Consider the following 9,299-nt stretch of genomic DNA (forward strand, 5'->3'; position numbering starts at 1 on the left):
GTCCACCAATAGGAAAAACGGAGGCCGCTTTCGTCGGCGGTTGCTGGGCAAACCCAGCACCGCCGGGCGAGGAAAGAGAAAGCCGCCTTTGAACGGGGTGTTGCAATCGCGGAGCGAGGAGGCTGTGCAAGCCGCAGGGAGGAGGGGGCCGGTGGGGAAGGTGTGGGATTAGCAAATTTATGTTAATCATATAGCTGTGATATTAAGCTAGCACGAAGCTTAGGATGGATTCTTTATGTTTTAAAGTAAATGGTCTCTGTCTTTAGCCACCCCCCCCTTCTTCTCCCTAGCTGTACATGGAAAGAGAGAACGTCTATCCTTGAAGATAGATAACTGGACATTCCTGCCAGTATATGAACAGGGCAAAGCTAGAAACAAAGGGAGAATTATGAGTTCCACCCCCTCCCTTTGGAGAAGAGTGTGTGTGTGCAAAAAGTAACAAGTTACAGAATAGAGAGAGATGCTAACATGAAGACAAGGAGGGTAATAAAGATGTCGCGAGACTGAGAAATGGAGACTGGCCAATCTCAAGGTGTAAAGAGATCAGATGTTTATTTTGAATGTGACTTTCGTTTCTCCAAAATGATGTCATAAGCCTTTAAAAATAGCACGTGCTCCTTTGTTCTCTGGTACACTCTGAGCTCACTTGTAGCCTGTACCCTATATTTGCAAATATACTCTGTTACAAAGCCCTTGTCTGTCTCATCTCTTTGCTCAGCGAATTGGAGGGGCAAAGGGGAGGCACTTTTGTGCAACAAAGGGGCGACGCCACCGCTTTGCAAGCAAGGGCGGGAGGCGCAGGGCAGCTCAGCGGCAGCCTGTGCAGCGCCTGGCACCGGGAGAACACCCCAATGGTGCAGGATGGGTGTCTTTATCTGTCTACACTTTGCTTCTTTCATTTCCCCGGGGTTACAGCATGGGAGCCGGTATGTTAGAGCTGCGATGGGTTTCAATGTTCCTTCCTGCGAGGACCCCGTAGGGTGCATTTTGCAAAGCTCGAAGCTTCCAAACTGTCTTCAAGGGCCGCCCCAGTTAAGGCAGTCCAGTCTGCATGCTACTGAGCCATGTGACCAGGTCAGTTTTATCCAGGAACTGCCTCTGCTGGTAAATCAGCCAGTGCTGGTAGAAGCCCCCCCCCCCGCCACTTCTGCCAGCTGTCTCTCCCAGACCTCTAAGACTGCATCCCATCCCTCCCATTGAGGGATAGAGTGTAACCCCGTCCACACAAGCTCGGCAGCCATTCCCACATTTGCTTTACTTCCAGTACACTGTGGAATTCTTTTGTCCTGCAGAGAAGCTCGCCTGGCCTAATCCTTCCTCGGATTTCGGAAGGTGGCAAAAGATGCTAAGCAGGAGTGTGTGGAGTGGGGGGGGGGGGGCGCTTGTCCATACAGACAGCCCATTCAGCTGCCCCAACTGAGATTCGCTGGCCTCAACTATTCCCACAGTGATCACTATGGGCCACAAAACCCCATCTTCCTGCAAAATGCCAGTTTGAATTGGTGCAAACTGGGGCTGCCGAGTCTGCAGGTCTTTATTTTAACCAAACAGGTATTTACTCAGGACAGCGGGGTGGGGGATGAAACGACACCCTCTGTACTCAAACAAAATATCTGTAACACAGAAGTGAGACAAGGAAGAATTCTGTGACAACATGAAGATTTAAAATTTTATTGCCAGTGAAAAGATGCCCCCCACCTCCAAGCATCTCACCGGACAATGAGACAATGGCTCTGTTGCCTCCTCCAGGCTCCAAGGCTGCCCTCTCCGGTTCAGTTGCCAAAGCCACCCTTCTTGCTAGCATGAGTTCTATGGGGCTAATTTAGGAACCAAATTTGCAACACAGTTGTAAATTAGGACATTTCTCTAAACCAAAACTTTCAACAATCAAAACAATACTTTTTAAAAACCAAATGCAGAGGTGCAACAAGGAACAGAAACTTGCAGCCAATAATGTCTTTGAGTTCAGCCAAGTAACTGGTTGTCTTTGGAAACCGCTTTAGGGTAAGCCAGGCCCAACTTTTCCAGTCCAACCAAGTGCCAGAGTCCTTGGCTACAGTCCTCTTGATTACGGAACAAGGCTTCTGTCTTCAGCTTAGGAATTGCAGCCCTGCAATAATAATGATTCCAGTGATAATACCCGACTAACAGTGCAATCCTAAACACAGTTACTCGAGTCTAAGGCCATTGAACTCAATGGGCTTAGGCTGGAGTAACTCTGTTTAGGATTGCATTGTACATGCACACACCACTTTTACTCATTTTTCACATACAATGTGTTTCCAATTACTTTATTCAAGATGGTAAGAGCACATTACATTTTATCTAGCTCCCCAGCAACCAGCATCTTCCTCAACAGCCTGGCCCCAGATATTAACTCCACCCTTCTTGGCTAAACCAGGGAGCTCATGGGGGTTATAATAAAAATCTCCCTTTCCAGCATCCCCCCTTCCAGCTGACATTCTTCTCATCAGTCTCTATGTCTCAGATATGCTCCTACTAGGAGTTTCTACATCCACCACTAATTGTATTGACTTGCAAAATCAAAAAGAGTCCAGTAGCACCTTTAAGACTAACCAATTTTATTTTATTGTAGCATAAGCTTTCGAGAATCAAGTTCTCTTCATCAGATGCCTGATCCGAACTGGTCAAATACAGAAGAGGAGGGGAGGGGAAAGGGGACATATATCACAAGAGGACAGAATGCAATTAGTGTGAAGGCAATCAAAACATTCCTTTGCTTGTAAATGTAAACATCTCCTTTTGGTGTGGAGTCAGTTTGCCGTGTTAGTTTGCCAGTGAAGGTATCCAATTCCTATGTAGTATAAGCCCTCGATAACCACAGCTCTCCCTGCCCGCTGCATCTGACAAAGAGAACTGTGGTCCCCAAAAGCCCACACGTACTCAGACTGAGATAATTGACAAACAAAGCCCACACCAAGCGTCTCTGGGCTCCCCCAGACCACGCCTCTGTAAAGGAAATCTGTTACCTGTGATAATGTGATAACCATTCATAGTCTCTATTCAGTCCCAGCTTGACAGAGTCAAATTTGCATATGAATTCCAATTCAGCAGCCTCCCGTTGGATTTTGTTTTTGAAGGGTTTCTGTTGATCCACAGCGACTTTTAAGTCTTTGGTGGAATGTCCTGGTAGATTGAAGTGTTCTCTCACTGGTTTCTGGACGCTTCCATTTCTAATGTCAGATTTGTGTCCATTTATTCTTTTGCAAAGAGGTTGGCTGGTTTGTCCAATGTACAGAGCAGAAGGACGTTGTTGGCACATGAGGGCATATATCAGATTGGAGGATGAGCAGCTGTAAGAGCCAGAGACAGTGTAGTTGATGCCATTGGGTCCTGTAATTGTATTCCCTGGGTAGATATAGGGGCAGAGCTGGCATCTGGGTCTGTTGCAGGGCCTGGTACCTGTGCTGGTGACTCTGCTGGCCGATTCATGATTGTAAGTGAGAAGTCGTTTAAGATTGGGGGGCTGTCTGTAGGCAAGGAAAGGCCTTCCACCCAGGACTTCTGAGAGAGAATTAAGCTAACACTTCATTTTTTCATGCAGAAGCTATGATCTTCACTTTCTGCTGAAAACACACCCACCCTGATCGCAATTTGTTTGTAGGCGGAAGCCAGATTTAGCCCATTTCAAGTAAATACGCATGTGCATTCACAAGGTAAAAGGTAAAGGTGCAAGCACTGAGTCATTACTGACTCAGGATCGAACTCAGGTTATGAGCAGAGCTTGGGCTACAGTACTGCAGCTTACCACTCTGCACCACAGGGCTCTGGTGTTTTCACAAATTAGAGGAAAAACAAAATCAACCTGAATCCATTAGAAAGAACATTCTTTAAAATGAAAGCAACACAGATGGAAAGCAGAAGCCATTGCTGGGGCAGAGGCACAATTAGGTGGCACAACAGATAGAGTTTAAGGCGAAGCTCTTTGCATTGGATAACTAACCCCCAGAAATTCTTGGGAAGATTCTCTTTGTTCTCTTCTTATGCAACAGGCATAGAAACTAAAAAAGAAAAAAGAAGGAAGTCTTCAGTGAAGCCATCATGGAACTGTTAACATGCATCTAAATGAAAGACTGGGGAATCTCAGCCACTCTCTCCACACAGTTCAGGTCACAGGCAGAGAGCAGGTGCCACACCATGAAGGCCCTGCAGAGCAAATGACCACTCAAGCAAGTGAGTCAAGCCTCAGGCTCCAGGGAAAGGCAGGAAATCCACTGGGGCATTAAACCCAAAGGAGACATCCTTTTCCCAAGAGAGCTGTTAGTAAGTTCTTGAGCAAAGTCATAGAAGAAGGAGACCCTCTACATATTCAAAGTTCACTTGATTAGATATGGACTGACTGAGTAAGAAGCTGTCCTTGTGGGGAAATAACTGCAACTCCGCTATAATTTGTACCCTAAAGGGTTGCAAGACAAATGGTAGAAAAAGCAGTTGGCAGAGGCTCTGGTTTCAGATGGAAAACCGGCTATGGGAAGAGTCTACTGGATTGCCAACGGCTGCTGGCCCATGAAACAACTGAGTCTTTGTGAGAGAATGCCGATATTTTGGAACTGGGAAATCCTGACATGACCTAGCAGCTTAGGACAGAGATAAAAGAATGGACTTCGGAAAAGAAGGACTCGCTCTCTCTTCTTCTCTAACCGTAGGGAAAAGGAAAGTGAATTCTGGAGACTTATTTACTCCTGGAAATTATTCTGAAAATTAAGTTCCATGCACAAAACTCCCAGGACACATTTATCAAAAAACCTGGCACAAACAAGGTATTGTGTAGTTAGGGCCATAGGCTCCAACAATATGAACTTTTAAAGCCAACACTGTATGACATCATCGCTATATCTAAACATGGCTCCATCTGCAGATACTTAAATTCAGAGACCAGGACCATAAACCTGAGGAAAAAATCTGGATCTGAGGGAAAAAATGGAAAAATACACCGAGGGATTAAAATCCCCCCCACAAATAATAGCAGCAGCACCTGCAGCTTTAAGAGATTGGTGCCCTCTGAGATCTCAGTGGCTATTTTGAGGGTGCTAAGCAACCACAACAGTATTGCCAGACTTCAAGCCCTGGTTCATATCAGGAAAAAACACAGGATGCGGAGTGCTGTTTTGGCCTTTGAGGGAAGACTCATCAGGGCCAGGCCTGGCAGCTCAACAGCAGCCACTGCACAAAAGCCAAGATCTAGGAGACCCAGGTTTGAATCCCCATTCTGCCATAGTACCATTGGGCCAGTCACACACTCAGCATAACCTACCTCACAGAGTTGTTGTGAGGATAAAACCGAGGAGAGAAGAACGATATAAGCTCCTGTGGTTTCCATTGTAGAGAAAGGTGGGTTAAATGTAGCTAATGATGGGAAGGGTAGATTAAAAAGTAGGTTAGATGAGGGTGGGAAGGAGAGATGGAGGCAGGGAAAGGGGAGAGGATATGGGGGCTGCCAGGAGGAGAGAAAGAGGAAATAGTGTGCGGAGGAGGATACAGAGGAAAGTCAGGACTCCCAATGTCCTCGTGAGTTCCTAACTTGTCTCATTGCTTTGAGCACTTAAAATATTTGTAAACATTCTATGATGTCCCAGCAACTTGACCAAAGCAGGGGGAGGGGGATTTACATACTGGTGACACCTAGTTTTTGCCAATTATTTATTATTAGAGTTTATAGTCTGCTTTGTCCCGAAAGTTCACCATAGGCAATAGTGGACTTTACAAACTCCGGTTAACCCTTTATGAAGAGACGTGAGCTTTAATGGCTGGATATTTTGGCTGGGGGAAAATGCTGCAGAGAACTATACGGAGACCAAAGTGACCCCAGAGCAGAGTTGGCAAATCCTGCAACAATTTGTCCAATGGGATAACGAATTCTATGAACAGATGGATGGGGTGGCCATGGGAAGCCCTCTCAGCCCAGTTATAGCAAACTTCTACATGGAACACTTTGAAAAAACAGCTCTAGAATCTGCACCCCACAAACCTACAGTCTGGTTCCAGTTCGTGGATGATACCTTTATCATGTGGAACCATGGTGAGGAAGAATTGATGGAGTTTTTAAACCACCTCAACAATATCCACCTGAACATACAATTCACCATGGAGAAAGAAACCGAGGGTAAACTTCCATTTCTAGATACCTTGGTCATCCACAAAGCAAACTTTCAGTTAGGTCACAAGGTCTACAGGAAACCAACTCACACGGATCGGTACTTACACAAAAACTCCAATCACCACCCTCGACAGAAAAGAGGCATAATAAAAACATTAGTAGACTGTGCAAGACAGATATGTGAACCACACTTTCTCAACAAGGAAATTAATCATCTAAACCATGCACTTCAAGCAAATGGCTACTCCAGAAATAAAATCAGAAGAGCAAGTAAACCAAGGATAAATCAAACAACTAAGGAAAAACAGTCTCCCACAGGAAAAGTGTTTTTGCCATATATCAAAGGAATCACTGATCAGATGGGAAAGCTTATGAAAAAGCACGACTTACAAACAGTATTCAGACCCACCAGAAAAATACAACAGATGCTACGTTCAGCAAAAGGCAGTAGAGACCCCCTCACTTCTGCAGGAGTATACCGTATACCCTGCAGCTGTGGACAAGTTTACATCGGGACCACGAAGCGTAGCATCCAGACAAGAATAAAAGAACATGAAAGACACTGCAGACTTGGCCATCCTGAAAAATCAGCAGTGGATGAACATAGCCTAACTCAAACAGGACACAGTATCCTATTCCAGGACACTAAAATACTTGACAACACTTCCAACTACTTTGTCAGACTGCACAGGGAAGCCATTGAAATTCATAAGCATAAGCACAATTTCAACAGGAAAGAAGAGACTTTAAGAATGAATAGGGCATGGTTTCCCGTCCTGAAAAACACCAGGCTAACAAAACACTCTATACCCGACAATAGCCCTGCAGAGAAGATTAGCACATCAAGCACCAATCCATATGCAAAAGAACCTCCTCAGGATACAGTGAAGCCTCCCTCCATTAGCATTCCACACCCTGGGAAACTCCCAACCCCACCCCTCCTGAGTAGATATAAATGACCTGCCAACTTCTTTTCCACACTGTGACACTGAGAGATCTCTGTCTTTTATTGTTACACCTCTGAAGATGCCAGCCACAGCTGCTGGCGAAACGTCAGGAACTACAATGCCAAGACCACGGCTATACAGCCCGGAAAATCCACAACAACCATCATTCTCCGGCCGTGAAAGCCTTCAACAATATACTGGTCTATGACTTGGCAATGATATTGCCAGTGTAGCCTATAATACTGAGAGAAAAAAATGCTGGCCTGGAAGCAATCTGAAGATCTTTCATGTATTTTTCCGTACATCCCATCTGTTCTTCCACCCTAGGCATGTATATGGGTTGCCAACAGGCCTGGAGAAAAAAGTCCGGTCTTTTGAATAGAGGTTTGATGTGTGGAAATAGGCAACGGAAGTCTTCACAGAAGTAAATCTCATCAGCTGGTAAATAACATCCATTCAGCTTCTATTAAAGGAATAGGATTATTTTTTTCTCCAGGTCCTACTGTTATGCACAACTTGTGCCTTAGGTGTCCCTCTCGCCAATCACAATAAGAGACACACACACCACGGAGTCCTGTAGAATGAAGCAATATATGATTGTTTAATTTAAACAATGGAGGAGACCCTTTACACAGGAGTAGGTGGTCTCCTTGTGTCCAAAGTTCATCAAAGCTGCAATATTTATTTTAATTTTTTTCAATTTATATACCGCCCATTCCCCAGGGGCTCTGGGTGGTGAACAGTTAAAATTGATAAAAACAAAAACTAAAATCAATATACAAATAATAAAACAAATTAAGAAGGTGCAGTAGAAGTGCAAAGCAATTTATACCCTCAGGTTAATTATAATAATATCACAATATTCTAATATTTGTTATCTTATTGGCTCGTAGTCTTTGACACAGGTATCTGGGGTTGGTTTGATTGGAAGACGCAAGTCTAGGTCAGCTACGTAATTGGGGAAATTCCAAGATTTGCAGTTCATTTATCTGGTCCTTGTGCCTGTTCCTTTCGGAAGGACACCTTCTGTGGGTGGAATGTCCCCTCACTTATCTGTCCTCTCTCCCCTTTTTGCAGCCTTGAGAGAGATAATGCCACAGGTGGCTGACCTAGCTTGCTACATTACTCAGTTTGTTCAAAAAGCATTTGTGTGACATTTCTACAGGTGCCTCTCTACAAGCAATATATTGTTCAGCCCTCAGTTCTTACAGAGTTTTAACATGTTTTAACATACATTCTTCTTTGATCTTATTTCAAATGTCATATTCTTGCAGGTTGCATTACAAATACTACAATGGCTCCTAAGCATAGAAAAGGTGCAAGGCATATAATACTGAAATGGTATATATAATACTGGTATATATAATACTGAAACACACAGAAATGGTATATAAAATCTCTTTCTTCAAATCCATATTCCTCACTACTACTAAATCTGCCTCCGCCCACTCATAAGCAGTGTCCATGATGGTTTCGCCACTCCAAAATAATATTCCTGAAGATACAGGATTCCGCTCTGGGCTTTTTTAGGAGGCCCTGTAGGGCAAGACCATTTAAGAGAACATTGGGGAAGTATGATCTATCAATTCACAAATTTTGTATCCCAACTTTTGGCTCAAAACAGAGCAACCAAATTAAAAGTGTACATAAAAAACAATTAAAACATTGTGCAGGAAGGAGGGTAGGTGAGGGAATGTGAATAAAATAGGATGAATCTTCACCTGCTGATCGAAGACAGTGAGAGAGGAGGACAGATCAATCTCCCAGGGGAAGGAGTTCCTTAATTTTGGTGCCACAGCTGAGAAGGCCCCTTCTTGTATGATTGTTGTGGCTGGCCAGGTTCATATTTTACTATGTATCGTAATATTGTATTGGGTTTTGTGCTTCATGTGTTTCAGTTGAGATTATTTTTTGGTACCTGCTGATTTTATAAGCCACTCTGAAATGGAAGGGGAGGCAGAATAAACAAATCTAAAGATTATTCTCATTTTTCCTTAACGTTTTTGCGATCTGTTTCCTGATTGACTGAAAAGTTTTCTAACATACTTGTAATCAGTACGACTGAAAAAAGATTATAAATGAAAAAGTAGCAACACAAATCAGATTGACTCCTGCTTTAAAAAGCATGGTCCGAAGGTCTGAACCCTAAATTATTCTCAGGAACATGTGCCTATCAGGAGCCTCTGTGGTACTGGAGAAGGAAAACCAGACAGATACAAGGTGAGACAGGGGGA

This window comes from Eublepharis macularius, chromosome 4 (assembly GCF_028583425.1).
Source record: "Eublepharis macularius isolate TG4126 chromosome 4, MPM_Emac_v1.0, whole genome shotgun sequence".
Taxonomy (NCBI): Eukaryota; Metazoa; Chordata; class Lepidosauria; order Squamata; family Eublepharidae; genus Eublepharis; species Eublepharis macularius.